The sequence below is a fragment of the Hyperolius riggenbachi genome, chromosome 11, assembly GCF_040937935.1.
Source record: "Hyperolius riggenbachi isolate aHypRig1 chromosome 11, aHypRig1.pri, whole genome shotgun sequence".
NCBI lineage: Eukaryota > Metazoa > Chordata > Amphibia > Anura > Hyperoliidae > Hyperolius > Hyperolius riggenbachi.
In genome coordinates, this window is record NC_090656.1 from 172,660,108 (window position 1) to 172,682,417 (window position 22,310).

The 22,310-nt window shown below is 42.0% G+C and overlaps 1 protein-coding gene across 4 annotated transcripts in view; it reads left to right on the forward strand.

The window, feature by feature from the left end:
• SMPD3 (sphingomyelin phosphodiesterase 3) overlaps positions 1-22,310 on the forward strand; it is a 300,699-nt gene that overhangs the window by 85,490 nt on the left and 192,899 nt on the right. For 2 of the 4 annotated variants that reach the window (XM_068260747.1, XM_068260748.1), the window contains exon 2: positions 16,039-16,171. The exons of 1 other annotated variant lie outside the window; for it this stretch is intronic. The gene's annotated coding sequence lies outside the window, so the exon portion shown is untranslated. Of the gene's footprint in view, positions 1-16,038; positions 16,172-16,222; positions 16,393-22,310 lie in introns of those variants that run through there. One more of the 4 variants, XM_068260750.1, reaches the window with a different exon arrangement.

A 22,310-nucleotide genomic window follows, 5' to 3' on the forward strand; every position in this document is an offset into this window, starting at 1 on the left:
CCTCTCGCCTGTCTGTTCGCGCCGCTCCCCCGCCTCCTCCATATCGGCGCTACCCGCCCGCGTCCCTTCCCTCCCGCTGATTGGAGGAAAGTGACGCGGGTGGGTAGCGCCGATACGGAGGAGGCGGGGGAGCGGCGCTAACAGACAGGCGAGAGGTAAACATTGTGCTGGCGACACGCTGCGTGTCACCAGCACTGCGGGGGGTGTAGCGGCGCGCAGGGGGGTCTTGGAGGCACAGCATGGGGCAACAGAGGCTGGTGCTAGTGTGCACAACCAGCCTCTGTGCCCCACTAGCATAAGTAAATCCCACCTCGGGTTCTCTTTAACCTCCCTGGCGGTTTATTTATTTTGCCAGGGAGGCTGTGGGAGGGTTTTTTTTAAATAAAAAAAAAATATTTCATGCAGCCAACTGAAAGTTGGCTGCATGAAAGCCCACTAGAGGGCGCTCCGGAAGCGTACTTTCGATCGCCTCCGGCAATCGAAAGTAACAAGATAGGCCGCAATGAGCGGCCTATCTTGTTTCGCTTTCCTCGTCGCCATGGCGACGAGCGGAGTGACGTCATGGACGTCAGTCGACGTCCTGACGTCAGAGCCGCCCGATCCAGCCCCTAGCGCCGGCCGGAACTGTTTGTTCCGGCTGCGCTGGGCTCGGGCGGCTGGGGGGACCCTCTTTCGCCGCTGCACGCGGCGGATCGCCGCGGAGCGGCGGCGATCGGGCAGCACACGCGGCTGGCAAAGTGCCGGCTGCGTGTGCTGCTTTTTACAGAATTGAAATCGGCCCAGCAGGGCCTGAGCGGCGACCTCCGGCGGCATACCCCGAGCTCAGCTCGGGATTACCGCCAAGGAGGTTAAACAGAATCTTGTGAACAAGATGCAAAAAAAAGTTTTCAAAAAGACCTTATAGTTTTTCAGAGAATCGTTGTTAAAGTCGGGGGAAATTTCCGCGATTTCCGGCGGAAATCCGCATCGGAATGCGGAAATTGGTAGCGAAAAGTGGAATCAGTAGCAGTAGCGGTAATTGGCAATGGCGGAATGCGGATTTACTGTGGAATCGGAAATTGGCATTTCCGACCATCCCTAGTAACAACGGTCTTGAATTTCCTCCATTTGTACACAATCTGACTGTTGCTAGGTGGAGTTCAATTGCTTTAGAATTTTTTTTTGCATTTCACGTATTTATGGGGATCAACAATTATTTTTCTGAGGTCCGTCATACCGTGCTTGAGCCATGGTATACATCCACAAATGTGCAGTATGTGTGATCAGACTTTATGTGTCTAAGCTGCCAGGATTGGCAGGGGGAAGGGTTAATAGCTCACTCACTCGCCTGTAAGTTATTAGACTTTTGAAGCTCTGCCCCTTCAGCAAAACAACTGGGATTTTTATTCTTAAGTGTACCGAATCTCTATGGACCTGCCTTGATGCGATACACCCCCAGCTCATCTGTGGCAATCCAGGTGGGGGTGGTCACAGAGCTTCGTAACACTTCGGCATGCCAAGGAGGGGGGGGGGGGGGGGGGGCAGAGTTTCTAACATCTAGTGATTTATAGGAGAGTAGGTGAGTTATCAACCCTACTACCTGCTGATCCTGGCACTTCAGACATAGGGCCATATTCTATTGATGAACCCGCCAGTGCTAAGCACTGGCGCGTTCTTAACTTAGGCGATGGGGCATTGCCTAATCTTATAAAACTTTAGACCCCCCCCAGGTGGAAAAGAACTTGCTTGGGCGATATAGTCGCCCAGCGAGTTCTTAACACGCTGTCCAATTACCCTTATCATGCCTCCGGGAAGCGATACTTCCCGGCAGACATAAGCGTTAGCTTAGACCTGCAAAAAGCAGGTCTAAACCGGCTAACGCACGTCGCCGCCGCAGCATTTGTTATTATTAAAGGAGACCTCCAGAGCTCCCCGTCGGGTCGCCGCACACAGTAGAAGCCCCCCATGTAGCTGCACCGGCATCCATGTTGGCATACATACCGCCGCAGATCACCGGACGCCTCTCGCCGCAAAATCCGTCGTGTAATTACAGTGTATCTGACACTGTAATCACTGTCCGCATAGAAGGAGCCCAGGCAAAGCATCTTTGAATCTGCAGCCGGGGCTCCCCATTGGTCCGCTGTCTGAACAAATAAAAAGGCTCACACAGCGGACCAATGGGGAGCCCAGGCTGCAGATTCAAAGATGCTTTGCCTGGGCTCCTTCTATGCGGACAGTAATTACAATGTCAGATACACTGTAATTACACAACGGATTTTGCGGCGAGAGGCGTCGGGTGATCTGCGGCGGTATGTATGCCAACAGGGGTGCCGGTGAAGCTACATGGGGGCTTCTACAGTGTGCGGCGACCCGACGGGGAGCTCTGGGGGTCTCCTTATTAAAGGAGACCCCCAGATGCTGCGGCGGAAGATGTCGGCGATGTTGGACAGCACCACAGCGTAAACCTCACTCCCCATCGCCCGGTAATAGGGAGCATCGCTCAGGCTTTGGCCTGAGTAATGCTCCTTAATGGTCGGCCATCGCGCGAAGGATATGGGCAATAGGATTTGCCGGTAATCCTTGCGCGATGGCAAGGTGAAAAGTAGCTCGCATCTGCAAGCTACTTATCACCTTGAATTGGATATGGCCCTTAGAGTCTTACATTGCAGGCTCTGTTACATGCATATATTTTTACTCTTGTTCCTCTTCAAGGTAAGTCCCTAGGGTTTAGCAATAGAGTTATGGACTAGGGTCCATTTATGAGTTGGAAACTTTTTCATGGCAAACTTACTTTAAAACAGTTTCATGCATACCATTTTACTGGCATTGAAAATGTGTGTTGCCTGTAGTTTACTAAGGTGGTGGTAACATCTGTGGCGGATTAGCAATTGTATTTCAGAGAGAAACAAGTCCTAAAGTAAAAGGTGCTCAACGGCACTTGTTTTTTTTTGTCTGCTTTGGCACAGGCACCGTTAAACAGAGCTGCTCTGCAGTCTTGAATTTGTCAGTGCAATATAGCTGAGCACTATTTACAGCTTTATCTGCTACTTCTGTTTTTTTGACATTATAATGCATTGCACTTTGCAGTTCTAAAGCATAATGAAAATTATACATGGCAGCTTCTGAAAGTAGCTATTTTTATAATCGCTATTTGCTGTAGCTTACAAAATGTCAGATTGTCTTGTAATTAAGCAATTGCTGTGCAAACAAAGTAGAGAAAGTTCTCTATTTCCTCCTGGATACAGCATCATATTTTCTATATTATTTACGCAGCTTAGTGTAGTTGAACACAATGTAATAATTTTAGTACAGCAACCTTATCAATTAGCCTATGAGTGAAGTAGAGGTTTGAGCATAACCCCTTAAGTAGCATCAAAACCATTTATATATTTGTTCCTATTAGTTTTATGCTGTGTTTAATGTTTAAGGCTAAGTTCATAATGGTCAGCTGCATAACGCATGTGGTAAAATGTGTGTGAACTGCTAAGGAGGCTGGACATAGACTTTAATTCAAAGCCTGCATACAGCTAGTTAGAATATCGGGGCATTACAATGCAGTACTGTGAACAGGCCCATAGAATAGTATGGGTAGGAAGCTGACATGTAGAATTACCATATTCTGCAAAGCATCTGATCACTGTGAACTAGCCCTAAAGGTGCCCACTAATGATGCACTCTTGATTTGTACAATTTTACCACATCCATGTAATATAAATGACTACCTGGGGCAATTTTTATTATTTAGTATTTATATAGCGCCATCATCTTACGCAGCGCTGTACAGAGTACATTGTCTCATCACTAACTGTCCCTCAGAGGGGCTCACAATCTAATCCCTACCTTGGTCATATGTCTATGTATGTATCGTGTAGCATATGTATTGTAGTCTAGGGTCAATTTTAGGGGGAAGCCAATTAGATTATCTGTATGTTTTTGGGATGTGGGAGGAAACCAGAGTGCCTGAAGGAAACCCATGCAGAGACAGGGAGACCATACAAACTCCTTGCAGATGTTGACCTGGCTGGGATTCAAACCAGGGACCCAGCGCTGCAAGGCGAGAGCGCTAACCACTACGCCACCGTGCTGCCCACCACTACGCCACCACCCATATTGAAATGCCAGCCTTGTCTATATATATATATTCTAGGGGTTAGTTTTAACCATTTACCGCCATCCTAACGTATTAAAACGTCATGCTTACCGCTATTAACAGCAACATGACGTTTTAATACGTCGCGCATTCCCGCCGCTGCTACCGCCGTGTGTCCGCCGCTACCGCCGCCATTACCGTCGGGATCCCGTGCTGGGCGATTGGGGAAGAGGACTGAACAGTCCTCTACCCAATCGCAGTGCCTGGAGTGAATGGACGTGACCGCGAACAGCGGCTACGTCCATTCACATAAACAGGAAATGTAACAGTTTAATAAAGTGTGTAAAAAAAAAAAAAAAAGTGAACACGTCCTATGAGTGTTCACTAGCGCCATCTTGTGGCCAAAAAGTATATTACACCTACAAAATACATTCATTTTCAAGTATATACACATCATTAATAAAATTACACTTCCAACCCTCCCCCCCAAAAAAAACACTTGTAAAAAAAAAAATCAGCTTAAAAAAAAAAAAAAAATAGTTGCCTTAGGGACTCAGCTTTTTTTATTCTATATTTTATGGGGGAAAATTAATTTTAATTTATTACATAGGGGCTTGTAATTATGGGCAGAACAAACAGAAAAATAACCACTTATATTTCAAAATAATATACTGTCGCCATACATTGTGGTAGGGACATAATCTAAACGGTTTAATTATCGGGACCACTGGGAAAATAAAACGTGTTTGTTTTATCCACAGGAGAATGTTTAATTTTAAAACTATAAAGGCTGAACACTGAGAAATAATGATTTTTTTTCTTTTTTTTCTGTTTTTCTCATTAAAATGCATTTAGAATAAAAAAATTCTTAGCAAAATGTACTATCCACAGAAAGCCTAATTGGTGGCGAAAAAAACGAGGTATAGATCATTTTCTTGTGATAAGTACTAATAAAGTTATTAGGGAATAAAAGGGAGGAGCACTGACAACTGAAAATTGCTCTGGTCCGTTAGGATAAAAACCCTTGGGGGTGAACTGGTTAATATGAGGTAAATGGTAAATTGCCCACTAATACTGTTTTTATGAGAATCGCTGCAGGCATGATTGATAAATAGCCTCATTAGATGCAATTTATATTTTGAAAGATCACTAATCCAAGTCTAAACATTTCATTCCTTTATACCCACATTAAGTGGGTTGTATATTGCTATGATATGTGAATCATGTTTAAAATGCAAGCAGAAGTCAATCCAAAAGTCATATCGCAATTAGCAAATGTGAAAAAGAATAAAAGGCCTGATTCATCAAAAGGAGTGCCCGCTTTGCATCACTTACATAGCAGCACTCGCTACTATGTAAGGAGAGTGCGTTCTGTAGTTACGCACATTGCGTACATAGCAATGCGCGTAACCTTAACGGCGGGCGGTCCTGTGAAGTATCGTTACTGCGATACTTCACTCACAGGCGTTACTATGTAAGGAGAGTGCGTTCCGTAGTTACGCACATTGCGTACATAGCAATGCGCGTAACTTTAACTGCGGGCGGTCCTGTGAAGTTATTGTTATTATCCTGTGAAGTATCGTTACTGCGATACTTCACTCACAGCCATTACTATGTTAACTTACATTGTTCCAACTATGTAAATTAACATAGTAGCGGCTGTGAGTGAAGTATCGCAGTAACGATACTTTACGCAGTCAAAGTTACTTGCGTACCTTAGGAACGCACGCTCCTTACTCAGCAGCGAACGCTGCTATGTAAGGGAGGCAAAGCAGGCGCTGCTTCACATTAAGCTACGCAGCTTGATGAATCAGACCCAATGGGCTCGATTCACAAAGCGGTGATAACTCAGTTATCACGCCTAAAAGACTTTAGGCGTGATAACCTTTGCACTAGCAAAGTTATCACCGCTTTGTGCTCTAACTCGCGCGAAGCTACCGCGCGTACGCGCGCGCGCAAAGTCCCATAGGACTTAATGGGAGCTTCACGCGAAGTGCCGGGTGCTGCGCTTGCGCGCGCAAAACTTTGCGCGTGGAAAATTCGCGCGAGTTTCTTCTTATCATGCCTAAACTGAGTTTAGGCGTGATAAAGGGGTTTTCACTCGCGTGCAAACACTTTGCACCGCTTTGTGAATCAGGCCCAATGTGTCTTCAGTTCTTCAGTATAAAAGTGGTTCATTGTATCACATGGTGTGTTTATTCATGAAGATTTCTGGACTTACAGCCTAAAGCCTGTAAGGGAGGTAAACTTCCATACTCACCTTCTGATGACAGGCAGTAAAGCAACAGGTCCCCTAAGGTCTAGTTCTGAAGCCAATCACTGTTGTTGATAGCTGAAGTTTCATGTGCATTGTTTCGATCCTGCTGGCTGCTGTCCCATTCACACTGCATTACAATGAATGAAATGATGGCCAGATATAGAAAATCCAGCAGCGATCCACCACAGGCGAAAGCACCTTGACAAAAATACCAGCCTCTCCTTAATAATATTATTACTTTTATTAGATGTAACTTGTAAATCCAATGTTTCGGTGCCACATTGGGTCCCTTTATCAAGGCAAAAGCTTACTAGACCAAAACTGTGCACAGCACAGTCACTGCTGTTATCACAAGAAATACCCTTTGGTGTACTCCTCTTTGCACTCGCTATACGGAGATGACTGATCTGTGAGCGACCGCTGCAGAATGTTTCAATACCCATTAGGGCCCATTTCCACTGTAGCTAACGTGTGTCTTCAAGACTCGCGCCATCACTTTTGATGATGCGAGAACACATTCCAATCCTAGCTGTGCCAACACATCTAGAGGAATTCACATGCGTGACACGATTCTTTGCTCAATGCCGTCTGGTTTTTTTCCCCCAGCATGCGAGTACTGTATTGATTTCAATAGGCTACGATTCTTTGTGTGCAGGAAAATGCTGTAAATCACCCCTAGTGGAAACAAGCCTTTAGGCTTTGTTCACATCATAAATCGCCAGTGCTATCACAAGCGCTGAGCGATTTATTGAGAGTTTTTTTCTGCGCTTTTCCCTGCACTTTGTGCTTAGAAAAACGCTTTTAGGGCAATTTCTGAAATCGCCAGTGCTCAAAAAATCCCCAAAATGCCCTAGGTGTGAACATGCCCTTAATGTGTTTCAGTGCAACCTGTGAAAAGATGTACAGGTACAAAAGGATAAGGTAAGAAATCATGTTGTGAGAAAGTTCATTAGGATAATGGGATCCATTACAACGCAGAGATGTGAGCATGCCCATAAAATGCATTCACATGCATCAGCGCAGCGCGAAGCAACAAGCTTTATGTCCAGATGGTCAGTATTATGGCCAGGTGACTATGTCTTTTTAGACACAAGTAAAGATGAAAAGCCTCCTTAGCTCTGTAAAGGCAGGGGCATTTTGGTTATTGAAATAGCAGTTCACTGAGATGTATTTTCATGGATGATTGCTATTGTTTTCCCTAACCAAGAAAAGCATCTGGGATAGTTCCTCATTCTGCCCCATGCCTTGTATATAGGAATGAGACTGAACAGGCATGTTCATAACCAGAGTGTCATCTGAAATGCCCAGAGGCTGGTGGGATGACACCTGTACATCTGGCCACAAAAGCTAATACCTGAAGCCAATACCACAAAAGCCAATACCTGAAGGGAAAAGAAGACACAGAGGCCCTTATATAGACATCATTTATTCTGTCAGACGTGGCTCTGAGATGTGAGTTATCTCTGATGTAACGTTCAATTAACAAATGTTTATTTATGGTGACATAGCTGCCTCTCGAGTTAAGCTTTCAGTAAACGGCTTCATGAACAGCAGCACTGACAGCTGCAGGCTATAAAAAGTTGCTAGCCAACATATTGAAGAATAGGAATGATTGCACACACAATAGAAACTATTTTTCTTAATTGGATCCCTAATAATATTCAACAATCTTGAACTAAACATATTAAACCCTACTGTCAGCATAGAAACCGTTTGGCTTGGTGTTACTCGAAGTCTCTACAGATACTTGCTGAAACAATTCTTTGTAGATGGATAATTGAAAGCAATCCTCTAGTGAAAGAATTTTGCTGATCGATGTAACTCTGAGAAGAGTCACATGATCAACTCAGCAGCCACTGGAAACACTGATGGGGAAGGGTCCGCCCTTTACCTTAGAAAGTAGAAGCTATTTGGTTAGTCTTTTTCAAAAATAAAATAACAAGCTGCTCATCTACAAATACCTGAGCACTGACTGCTGATACTGAAATATACTGCTGGCTATCTGTGAGTTTTGAGCCCAGGTCCCTTTACATTTTGCTCTGTGTATTTTCCCATCCTTGTGAGCTCCTCATATGATGGTTATCAGCCTGATTACAGGGAATCTGAAGTGAAAATAAACTCATTGTAATGCCTGGCAGATCTCCTGTTTTCCTTCAGCCACTATACCCCAATCTAGTGCTGTAGCTCTGAGCTCAGCCCACTGTCTTCACCTATAGACAAGCCCCCGCTTGAACAGGACACTGAATATGTTTCCTGACTTCGGTTGCCCCCAGGTCTTAACGTGCAAGATATAGCGGCTGAGGCAGAGAAAACCAGAGTACCACCATAGCAAACAAGACTATGTAGCTTCCGATAACTGTCACAATAAACAACACACAATGGTTGCTGAGTAACAAAGACAGACAACAGACAGACAGACGGAATGCTTGCCAGCTAACAAGACACAATGGTTGCTCAATGCGACCGCAGCACTGAGCATCTGATGTCCACCACATTGAGTAACAAGGACAGACAACAGACAGATGAAATGCTTGCCAATCTAATTGCTGCCCTAGTGATAGCATACATCCACACTGGCATGGACAAGACAAACAAGTAGGAGCATAACTAATAGCAACCGCAGCCAATAGTTACGTCCATAGGAACAGGACTAACAAAAATACTACCAGCCACCAACGTGGTGAAGGCAGTCTCCAAACTATCAGGATAGGAAAAGATTTTACTGTACTTCCGTGGGTGCAGTGAACGTCCAAGCAGGCAAGGTAAGGTAATGCAATACAATTCAAATCAAACTTCACACAAGGAACCAAGCAATCAACTAAGGCAAAGCTGAACGCTATGACGGGCAAGGTGTGAGAGGATAAGCAGGCTCTTCTATGGACATCAACCAATGAGAGTAGACATGCAAATTCCCACACAGCTGAATGGTATTCACGTAATCCTGTGCAGAGTGATTGTAGATGGCAATGAGACTTACCGCAAATGCAATCAAAACTAAGCAACCAAATGCAAGCAGAGAAATCAAAACAGTTCGTTTGCAGCTATACTGCAACCGACAGGACATGCTACAGGAGGGATCCTTACACTTATGATATAATAAATTGCATGTGTGGTACAGCTAAGAAATAGAACATTAGTAGGAAAGATGTGAGGTGAGTCTAATATTGTTTCCAGTACAGGAAGAGTTAAGAAACTTCACTTGTTAACTATGCAAAATAGCTTCTCTGAGCTCTCCAACTAATGTAGTTGGCTACAGTGCTATTTTCTGAAGCACTTGTACAGTACATCAAAGAAACAGTGAAAGACAACTTCAAATTCAAAGATTTTACTCCATGGAAGTTGAAAGGGTCATTAGTTTTGCTCTGTTTCATAGTTTCAAATGCAGAGTGAAGTTTGTGAGCTGCAAATATTAGAGAATGATACAATGTTATAAAAAAAGCTATATAACTAGTATGTTGTAAAATAAGACACTCTTTTCTTTGCTATTAATTATCCATACTACACATACAATTCATTATATCACAGTTTTTTATGCTTTTGCTTCAGTGTCACTTAAAGAGAATCTGTACTCTAAAATTTTTACAGCAAAAAGCATAACATTCTATTCATTATTTTCTCCTGTGCCCCTCTGTGCTGTTTCTGACACTCTCTGCTGCAATCCTGGCTTGTAATTGCCAGTTTTAGGCAGTGTTTACAAACAAACTAACCAGCTTGTGATAGGCTCACATAAGCAGAGTGTGTGAGTCATACAGAGCCTGCAGGGGGCCTGGAGGGGGTGTGTATAGCTTCTATCCAATCACAAGCAGTGCTGCACATTCCACACATTCAAGCCTTAGCCGGACAGAGCCAACAGAAGAAAACAGATTAGATCATATAACAGAGATAACACAGCCACTGTGCATTAGGAAAGGCTGCAGTAAGCCAGAGCACATTAGAACAGGCAAAGAAACTTATAGGATAGAAGAACTAAGGCTGAACATTTTGTTACAGAGTCTCTTTAAAGTGGCTACCTTTTTTTCTGATATTGAAATAACAACCACATACAGTAAATGTGTATAGGTATGTAGTAAATATAGTCTATGCTGCATAACTGCGGACCTTTACTTTGATTAAGAAAGTGGCAGGTTTGCTTTAAAGAGGAACTCCAGTGAAAATAATGTAATGAAAAAAAGTGCTTCATTTTTATAATAATTATGTATAAATGATTTAGTCAGTGTTTGCTTATTGTAAAATCTTTCCTCTCCCAGATTCACATTCAGACATGTATTACATGGTGACATTGTTACTGTGGGCAGATTATGTAGTTGTTTCTAGCTGCTCTGGCTGTTACAGACAGCTTTAAACAGCCATTTCCTGTCTGTGAACATTGTTACATTGTGGCAGTTTGCCCAGAGTACCGCGGTATTCAGAGCCTCTTGTGGGAGGGGTTTCAGCACAAAATCAGTCATACAGCGCCCCCTGATGGTCTGTTTGTGAAAATCATTCTATTTCTCATGTAAAAGGGGGTATCAGCTACTGATTGGGATAAAGTTCAATTCTTGGTTGGAGTTTCTCTTTAACCACTTCGCCATATCTGGACGCATATATCCGTCCAGATAGGCAGTGGTGCTGCAGCCGTGTGTTGCGCGCGATCGGGCGCGCGCCCGCGCGCGCCCCCGCTACCTCCCGCTGCCCCCCCGATCAGTGAATGGGAATATAATTCCCATTCACCGATCCAAGTCCCCGGCAGAAATACCGACGCTTTCTCATCAGAGAGCGTGGTATTTCTGCCCCCAGGAAACAACTTCTCTTCATTTTAGTTCCTAGATGCGACATCGTTCGCATCTAGGAACTTTTTGAATGTGGCCATCTTGTGGCCAAATAGTAAACTGCACCCACATACCTGTATTGAATAAAAAATACATGATTTTACATCTAAAATTGGCTATTTACCTCCCAAACTAAAATTACCCAAATACATTTTTGTATTAAAAAAAATAATAAAAAAAATTACAATTAAAAAAAAACAAACTACATAAATAGTTACCTAAGGGTCTGAACTTTTTAAATATACATGTCAAGAGAGTATCTTATTACATTTTTTAAAATTATAAGCTTGTAAATAGTGATCGACGCAAATTGAAAAAATGCACCTTTATTTCTAAATAAAATATCGGCGCCATAAATTGTGATAGGGACGTAATTTAAATGGTGTAATAAGCGGGACAAATGGGCACATAAAATGCATGGGTTTTAATTACTGTAGCATGTATTAATTTTAAACTATAATGGCTAAAAACTGAGAAATAATGTTTTTTTTCCATTTCTATCTTAATCTTCCTGTTAAAATGTATTTACAGTAAAGTGGCTCTTAGCAAAATGTACTACCTAAAGAAAGCCTAATTAGTGGCGGAAAAAACGAGATATAGATCAATTAATTTTGATAAGTAGCGATAAAGTTATTAGCGAATGAATGGGAGGTGAACATTGCTTGGATGCATAAGATTTTCGAAGCTGTAGGCTGAAGTGGTTAAACTGATAAAAGTGGTGAATTACATAACCAGAATTTACCTTCTTTACAGAAAATTGCATGACAAAACATTAGTTCCATATATATACCTAGGAAAATAGTACGCAAATAAGTACTGTTGTTAAGATACGGTCCCTCTCCTTTCACTTTTGAAGCCTCCCTATTAGTCCGATAATTCTATGGATGGCTACAGGGTAGGTTAAGTCGCTTTGGAGATCATCTCACTTTATTCCCTCTTTTCTCTCTTTGCCTAATTTCATCTGATGTAGTCTCTGCAACTGTGGAAGATTTATATGTGCAGTTTTTATTGTAGGGTAACCTATTATTATGTAGATTTCATCATATTTTTTTCTATTATGTGGGTTTGAGTCAGAATTACTTTAAAATGAATGTGCCACAATAGAAATATAAGAGCTGCATTTCATCACTTATTTTTAGTTTTGTAGCTGTAAAGCCCCATACTCACTTTGGATAAATGCCGCCCACCCAATTTGATCTTTTGGGATTTCCTTGGATGACAGTTTGCCACAGCCAATGTGGTCTCTCTTTTGAACAGCACACTAAGGCCTCAATTGACTATCTATACTGAGGGCGGGGGGGGGGGGGGGGGGGGGTAATTTAGCCTAGAAACTGCTGTGATCAGAGGTCTAGGTGTATTTACTCTTCTAAGGAATGCCACTTGTAATACACCACTTTCAAGATGGCTTCTGGCATTACCTTTAGTTGGAAGAAATCTGTGTTTGACTAGATTATCAAAGTGACTCTGTCAATGTAGGAATGTAGGAATTCCGCTAAATTCATTTGTTTCCGCCTTAGATATTCAAAATCTAATTTACTTTTCTGCACTGATAACTTAAATAGCCACGGACCTTTCAGTTTTAAAAAAAATAGGGATTGTGAATTATTAGTGGAGGGAGATCAATTATAAACGGGACCGTAATATGAATTTTATAAATAGGGCCTCTAAGTGAAACTGCATATGAATAAAGCAGTTGGCCGAAGTTCTGTACAGACGTGGCACATCCCCCTCCCCCAGGGCTGCTGTTTTTTGCTGACCCCTTTGCACTAATGCTCTGAGATGCTGAGTAAAATGTAGAACGCCTCGTTACAGACCTACATATGCTGTTCGCTTCATTCACCATAAATAATTCATACGCATTTCCTGTGCTGTTTAGGAGGTTGATCTCATTAATTCAGGCTTTTTGAACTTCCATACAGATGAATATGTTATACATAATTAATTCTACCTGTGAAAGCTCTGCATTTCCTATCTGTGGCTACCTGGCATGGATGGCATCCCCACTATTGAATATACATGAAATAGATTGCTGAGAGTAAAGGCATGCTTTCGCTTAGCTCTGTACCATTCATTGTGCCGGAGATCCTGAGGACATGGTTCTAAACACAGCTGTTGCATGTAAACTTCAGATTTACCCATAAGTCTCTTTACCATTTGGAGATACATTTTCACTGTTGACGGTTGACCATATACTAGTATTGCATGGGCAACTGGTTTCAGTGTTTATGTTTCAGGCCCAGTTAACTGGATGCATGTTATCAGAATACGTTTTTTTTTTTCCTTTTTACCTTTTTATGGAACACTCCTGACCTATTTTTACCACATCACAAAAGGTATTACTTTTACAAGACTTAGTTTTTTTCTTCCATTTCACAAGATACTGTTCTTATTGATCTTTATCAAAAACGTTTTACCTCTACAGGCTTAGTCCTTTTTTTTTAGAGATAAGCAATAAGAGCCTCCTTCTCCATTTTAGCTACCGACAGACCCCAGGGGGTTGTATGATTTTTTGTCTCCGTTTTCAAACTTATACAAAAACATTTCTTTCTTTTGGAGTGTAACCTAACCATCAAGGACGGATGAACCCGAGTGAGGACGGGTCTTCCTCACAGGCTTACATACTGTGGTTGCTAGTGTTGTAACACTCTTGTATGAGTATATTTCCATTGCTCACAAATTACAGACTCCTTTACCTAAATATACTACACCGTAAGGGCTCCCGCTCTCTCCCTTTGTGATTTTTGTGTCTTTCTAGAACAGGCATGAACAAACTTGGCCCTCCAGCTGTTAAGGAACTACAAGTTCCACAATGCATTTGCCTTTATGAGTCATGACTGTGGCTGTAAGACTCCTGCAATGCATTGTGGGACTTGTAGTTCCTTAACAGCTGGAGGGCCAAGTTTGCCCATGCCTGTTCTAGAAGGAGTGATGATCCCAGAAGACTACAACGTATACTACTGTTATCAGAAAAATGAGTGCAAACAGGATATCCTGCCTCTACTGCTGCATATGACCTGCAGTCAAATCTTGGCATTCCCCAACATTCCTGTTTGCAGGGAGATTCATGGGGTAGTGGCCGCAAATCAAGACAACGGCACAATAATTAGGCTACGGTCGCATCTGGTGGACTTCTCATGCAGTGATGTTTCTTCAATGTTCTCTCAGGTACATGGTCATTTTTTAGGAGGAAGAAGAATTACCATGCAAAAATGTTGCTGGGAGATCACTGTTAAAGGATACCAAAGCCGAAATAATCTAGAGAAATCGGGGGAGCAGGCATATACTGTGACCTGTAAAAAGAACGGAGACGGCACACAAGGTTTCTTCTTCAAGTAAGATGTATTACACTCACACAGTTACAGAGTATGCAGAGCACACGACATGTTTCGGGTGTAGCCCTTCCTCAGGTGTGCCACACTTAGCACTTGTGACAGATTTATACCCCACCCATAGGAAGTCACATGATTCGCATCGAACCACATGACCAAATAAACTGAAATAAAATAAAACAAATTACATTTCTATGCAATCAATTCCAACTGGGGGAACTACACAGACGTTTCTACCCTAGAAAAATCACTGAGGTCTTCTCATCCCGTACTTTCCTTATACAAACAAAAATGATGGCACTATGGCACTGGCCAGCTGCACACGTCCTGCAGCATGCTCCCAGGGCTGGAAGAGCTCTGCGCATGCATATGATGCCATGCGTATTATGTGATGACATCATACACATGCGCAGAACGCTCCCAGCCACAGGCGCGCTCTGTAGGATGCACACAGCCCAGCCAGCACCTGCGCAGTAGTGCCTGGCTCCGGCGACCTGGAAAAGGATGCCGGAGGGGCATTTAGGTAGGAAGCGGGGGCAGAGAGAAAACGTTTCTCTAGGTTATCTTGGCTCTGGTATCCTTTATGACGATACAGTATTTGTTTATATGGTAGATTAGTCTGAAAGAAAGCCACAGGCATAGCTCTGTAGTTCCAAGTCCTGGTCTCTAACACAGATTGAGAAGTGCAGCCCAGAGTCTTCTTTCCACTGCAGGAAAGTGAAAGAGGCACTGTAATAACATATAGGAGACTGCAGTGAATTATTCAGGATACCCGCTTTTACAGTAATTTTTTCTGGTTTCAGCATCAGAAACACTTCCAATATCGATATATTGCCGTAAGTTGGTATGTAGCTCCACCTTTCCAGTGATGCTTAGCGCTAGGCTGTTAAGCGATGTAGAATTCTCCTCAGAGAGCATTCTGGGAGACCAGGCATTATTTACGCTGGCTTCGGAATTCTCTGAAACAAACATTAAGCAAAGCTGTACCTGCCAGCAGTTTAGACCTTTCTGATACATTTCACAAAGTAATTCAGAGTAAAGAACAATTTTACATTGGACAAAAATGACTAAATAGTTTTAACCTACTTAGCGGTAATCCCGAGTCAGGCTGAGTCAGGCTGAGCTGCGGATGGAAATCCGCAGCTCAGAGCGGTAATCCCGTGCCTGAGTGAGTGTTATGCAGGAGCTGCTGCAGATCTCTCTGTGGTATTTTTTTCCTTGTTTTTAGGGTCTAAAAGCTTGTGAAAAAGTGGCACGGCTTTTAGACCCTCAATCTGGAAATAATCATAATGCTAAGGAGGTTAAAAGGAATATTGGGAGCATGATCGAGGAGCCGCAAGTTATTTTTACTACCATTCCTCGTTAATAACATTTACAGTCTCATTACAATCTTTTATTTTCAGGGTTTATGCAATCTCTTGGTAACAGTTGCAACAAGAGACCAAAGAGCTGAACAATGCAATCGTTATGTTTTTTCTGTTTTAATTTAGTTATGTGAACTAGACAGAAGGCTATTTGTCTTACGTTGTTACTTTGAGTCGAATAATTTAATTCCTCATTCCCTGTCTATTGCAGACTATGTATGCTTTGCACTGGATGGCAGGAACGTTGTGCAACACTGACAGAGATTAGAATATCTGAGGCAAACTGTTCCAGTGCACGCAGGAACTAGACAACAAGGCCTGAGAAAATGGCTCTTTCTTTGGAGGTAAAGCTCTCTGATATACCATTGCTTTCTTAAATTCAGGAGTGGCTCTCCCGGGAAATGTTAGCAGGACTTCACTTTCAATCTACAGGCAATATTTTTTTCTGTAGCAGCATTCTAATCCCTGTTTAATCTCTGTTGGCCTTCATAAGTGTTTGTGAGTGCAGCTAGTTGTGTCAGCCACTAAATCACCAGTTCACAGCAAGCCAAGGCAAGAACATGAGGTAAATTAATATTTTTCATGAGTCATGTAAGTTACAATACCAGAGCAAAGTTGCCTCTGGGTCATTGGGAATACCACTGTATAAGCTTCCATTACATTCATCATTGTTTGCGATGCCTGAGTTGGGTTTTATACCAAATGCTTTTCTCTTGCTATATTTACTAGTGGGAATTATTTCAATTGGAAAGGTGTGATAGATGTATAAAAGGTTACTAAGCAGAAGTAGTACAAAACACTTTCTTCGTATATGAAAAAAATATCAAATACAGTAGCTAATGCATTTAAAGAATATAGCCCAGCAGATCCCGGTTCCATCATTAAATATCATCAGTAGCATCCAGATTTCCACTTAAAGGACAACTGAAGTGAGAGGAATATGGAGGCTGCATGCAGCTAATCTTGTCAATTCTGACAATAATGTCAGAAACACATGATCTGCTGCATGCTTGTTCGGCGTCTATGGCTAATACTATTAGAGGCAGAGGATCAACAGGATAGCCACGTGCATCAAAAAAGGGCGCGGGATATAACCGAAATTATAAGTTTTAATGTAAAACAATATTTTTCGTTTATAGCTTATAAACGAAAATCTAGTGCTACATAGGTTCAATAAACGGAAATGAAATGGCAAAATACCGTCTATAACCAATACGAAATCGGAAATGAAACGTCAAATAGGTGGTGCCTAACCTTAAATCTCCCCTGGTGGTGCCTAACCTTAAGACCCCCCTGATGGTGCCTAACCCCAAGACCCCCTTGGTGGTGCCTAACCCTAAGACCCCCCTGGTGGTGCCTAACCCTAAGACCTCCCTGGTGGTGCCTAACCCTAAATCTCCCCTGGTGGTGCCTAACCATCCCCCTGGTGGTGCCTAACCCTAACCATCCCCCTGGTGATGCCACATATAAACAATAATATATTTAATCCTTAAAATACTTCACTATAAATAACATGAATAGAATAATTTATATATTTGTAATAGAATAACCACCTACACACACTGTATATATATATATATATATATATATATATATATATATATATATACAGTATATATAATAGAATAAATAGCCTTGCAATCACGTACGCATTAAAAATCTTAAAATAACGGTAATATTAAAAGCAATGTATTAGTAAGATAAATCTAAAAACTATAATCGATGCATTATAAGTCTAAAAAACAAAGTTAATACCTAAAGCGAAGTATTTCTAATAGAATAAGGTTAAAAACGATATTTAAGCATTATACGTATGAAAACTAATTTTAAAGTGATAAAATAAGTGTAAACTAAAATGTACTTGTTACACTCCTGAAAGCGGAATTTAAAAACGAAAAAATAAGTAAAACCTCTTAAAAGCGAAATTTAAAAATGAAAAAATAAGTAAAACTGAAAGTCAAAACGAATTTGTAAACGATATTTGTAATAAACCTTATTCTGTAAACGAAAACTTTTGTTAACACGATCCCTGCAATCGCTATTTCTCGGGCGCCCAAATTTCCTGTCGGGCGCCCAATAGCCAATATTTTGCATTGCAGTCTATGGCGGTGCCCTTTTTGTCAATTAGCCATATGCGCCCTTTTTTACTGCTTCCGGATAGCCAGGCAACTGGTATTGCTTAAAAGGAAATAAATATGGCAGCCTTCATATATCTATCGATTCAGTTGTCCTTTAAAGCATTTATAGCATCAACTGAGTGTCATGCAAAATGCAATAACGCCTGTTAGAAAATACATAAATGTTTAATTCCTTAGCAGTAACCCCGGGCTCGGGACGGAAGATCCACAGCTCATAGTGGTAATCCCGAGCCATGAATGAGCTATATGCAGGAGCTGCTGCAGATCTCTCTGTGGTGTGTTTTTTTTCTAGTTTTTAGGGTCTAAAAGCTTGTGTAAATATTGCATGGCTTTTAGACTCTAAATCCAGAAATAATCATACCACTAGGGAGGTTAATAGGCACTTAAATAGGCATTTAAAGCCATAGATCTCTCTTATATGTTTTAATGCACATGATTGTAAATTGTCATTAGTTAACAATGTACAATGTTTTGTGCATTGCATATCTTTTGTTTTTTCAGTAAATATGTTCAAAGTACCTGGCTGGCCGGCTTCTATAGCTTCTTACTGGTTAAACAGCAGTATCTTTACTGAATAGAAATCTTCTAAACTCCTCCCCTTAAAAAATCATAGCCGCTTGAAGTAGGCAGAGATAAGCTGTGTGACAGCAGACAGTCATGCCATGTGAGCACAGGCCACGTTACACAGCCCACCTCCTCTCTGTGGTCTGATCTGAAGCTATGGCATAAGATAAGAATCTGCTGAGCTGCAGTGCTGTGCGTTGTGACTCACAAAGAGGAGCTGGAAAGTGACAACTATTCACTAGCTGGGAAACACCCACTAATCTGCTGGCTGGGGAGACCTACTAATCTGCTGGCTGGGGAACACCCACTCAGCTGCTTTCTAGATAGTTCCCTGGGTCACATGACAGACTTTTACAAAGGGCATTTCACTGGAACAGCTGCATCAGATATGACTTTTGTGTGAATAATGACACAGGTCTCCATTCACCTCTACTAACAATGAAATATCAGGGAAAAATATTAACCAAGGCTTTAAAGTTAAATGGGACTTTACTGAAAGATAGTAGTAGGGGGAAACATAAATTAATACATTGCAAAATGAGAAGTTAAAAAATAGAAGCTAGATCTAGAAACTATTGATTTTCGCTATGTAATTCTTTCATGTTGTTTGAGCCACAGTGAGCCTGCACGTAATCATCTTTACTACTGGCAGACAAGAAAAAACAGACAGCACCAACTGCCATTATCTACAACCACACCCACTAACAATGTCATAGGCTAAAAGGTTGTGTGTGTATATATATATATATATATACAGTATATATATATACGCATACATACATATGCACAGAGGGAGATACTGAGCATGAGTTCCCCAGCCTAAAACTTCCATCCCATTATACTCAGCATGACCTCTGACCTAAAGTCAGATGGCCATTGGTGTTCATGTACCAGTTTACCCCTGGTTAACCAATGCCAAATAACAATGCACCAGCCTGTGCCCTCCCATAATTAGGCTTGAGGGGGGCATATACCTCTTCCCGGTCTATGTGCCCCTCCATATACCGATTTGGCAGTGGAGTATTTATATTTCTCTCATGTTACTTCTCAGAGCACTGATCAGCTCGGGTTCAATAACAGATACTTAACATCAACTCAGTAGATTTTACTTGATAACAGTTTCTCAGTGCCATTTCAGAAGTAAATGTATGCCCAGAATCTTAGCCTTGTTGTCAGTCTGCGCCTCTAGCACTTCAATGTACCCCCCACGTTACAAGGGCACAAACAGTGTCATGTCACTAAATACAAAGCTACAATGCTGAAAAAGCACAGAATAATGACGTAGTACCACACGGAAACAGGCCCAGGACAGGTTACCCGAGACAGTATTGGCCTGTTAACAAAACTGCTGACACAGGGTCAAGGATAAAGCAAACCTGTACTTTATGCATAATTCAAACAAATGTGATACTATCTCCATCCTAAAGTAACAGGCATGCTAACTGCAGATCTTGTCAGCTACTGTGTTAGCATTTTGCTTATTTTTCTGTACAGGGACTATCACCTTGATGTTTGAAAAACTGAAATCTGTGTTCTTAAAACAGAAAGTATTTGCGATTATTCAGGTTGGAGTGAGCATATGAGGCACCCCACAACGCATCACTGCTGAATATGCAAATTGTCTCTTTGTTGTCCCTGTAAGCTAAACACACCTCCAGAACCGCTGGAATGCAATGATGTGTCAGCTTGTTAATTGTACAGACCTTTGCGCGCTGCCGTGCACATTTCAGCAGCGCGTATGGTGTGTGACACGCAAGAACAGCAGAAGTGCATAGACAGCACTTCTGCCGTTCAGATCATGGGCTTGATTCACAAAGCCGTGCTAACGCATAGCATGATCGTGCTATGCGTTTAGCGCGCAATATGCCGCGGATGAAGGTTTACAGGCGTAAAGATTTACGTGTGCGCACTACCGCGGCAAAGCGCGTGCATTAACGCGCGAACACCTTTGTTAGTGCGCGCACGTAAATCTTTATGAGTGCAAACCTTCATGCACGCCTTTGTGAATCAAGCCCCATATGTACTGCGCACTGCTGTACACTGGGACCTAGTCAGGGGTCAACCTCAATGTCTACTGGCCACTTTCCTCCTTTATAAAGTTACCAGGTGTCTGATGGCCTCCCTCCAACTACTACACAGTTTCTTGGTGTCTAGTGGTCATCCTTTCCCTATACAGTTCCCTGGTGTCTAGAGGCCCCCACCCTCCACTATACAGTTTCCTGGTGTTTTTGACTTTCCCCCTACCTCCCTCATATGGCTTCCCTAGTGTTCTAGGGTTTCACCTCTAATATAGCTTCCCTAGTGGTCTACTCTAGAGCGGGCCAAACATAATGCAAAGTGGGGAAACCACTTCAGGGCTAAATTCAATGGTGGGCCAGAGTTTGACATGTATGATTTAGAGTAAGGAAATCGTGTGTTAAGTATTACTACTATGCAAAGCACATATAGAGGTGTCCATTACCAGCATAGCACTAATGGATAGCTAACAAGATGGATAATGTAGGGGATTTACAAACGTATATATAGCAATGTATAGATCATGATAGTTAAGGTAAAAATGGGGATCCTGATTAATTTATTACGTTCTGCTATATGTTATTACGGCTCCTCTTCAATTGCAGAGATCAGCTAATCTAGCCATAGCTGCCCAGTTTCTAGAAGAAAAAAACATGTCTTTCAAGTAAGATGCTGTTGCCACAATTCTTCAAACCGATTCAGGAACAGCGATGGACACTCCACACTACACTTCAGTTTCTGATACAATGGCCTCAATTCACTAAGCTTTATCAAACACTTTATCAAACGTTTGATCATTTTCCTCATGGGGTAAAATCTAATTTTTGAATTCACTAAGGTGTTATAGATTTATTGAACATTTTATCGATAAAACATTCGATAAATATATAACACTTTAGTGAATTAGTGAAAGTGAAAATTAGATTTTACCCCATGAGGTAAACTATCAAACATTTGATAAAGTGTTTGATAAAGCTTAGTGAATTAAGGCCAATGTCTGGCAGAAACCTGATTAAAATCCACCTTACCGACTGTTGTGGGTGGTTTTGGGCTGCACGATGATGTACACAGTCACTGCTTCATCACTGACTCAGCCACAAATGAAACGCTTATTTTCCAGGCCTTTTGGATTATGTCCCCAATCAGTTTTTGCCCTTGAAATCAATCAAACCTGTCCATCATGCTAGTGGAAAGAGAGAAAACAGCAGCCAGATTTGATCAAAGTGATTGAATCTGTCCATTATTGATTGGGAACGTTACTGTGTGGGTGGAAGCCTTAGTGTAAATAGCACTCAGTGCATAAACAGTCTAAACAGGAATTAGTCAGGCAGCAGGTGTGGGTAGAACAAGAACAAACAGATTTGAGGACATTATAGATGCCTTATTTATAGTTTTCAGCTCACAGTCTCCAGTTCCTTTTAGCCCATAGATGGCAGCTCACTAACTGCAATAATCTTAAAGCTCCACTCCAAGCACAACTTTTCCTAGTACTAACCTTAGTTGCTGACCTTGTTTTTATCTGTTTGTAAGCCCCTTAACCTTTTCCAGACCAACGTGGTTGGAATCTGCATTCTGCTGGTGGCTGTGCGGCTCTGACAGGACGTACTGTAGATTCCAACTATTTACAGCTGCACACTCATGCCGTCCTCGCCATTCACACCGCTGTTCTGTCACTGCACCCGCTCGCTCTGCTGTCATAGTGACAACAGAGCTTCTGCTTCCCTGGCCCTATGAGCACTGTGAGCCAATCACAGTGCACAATAGG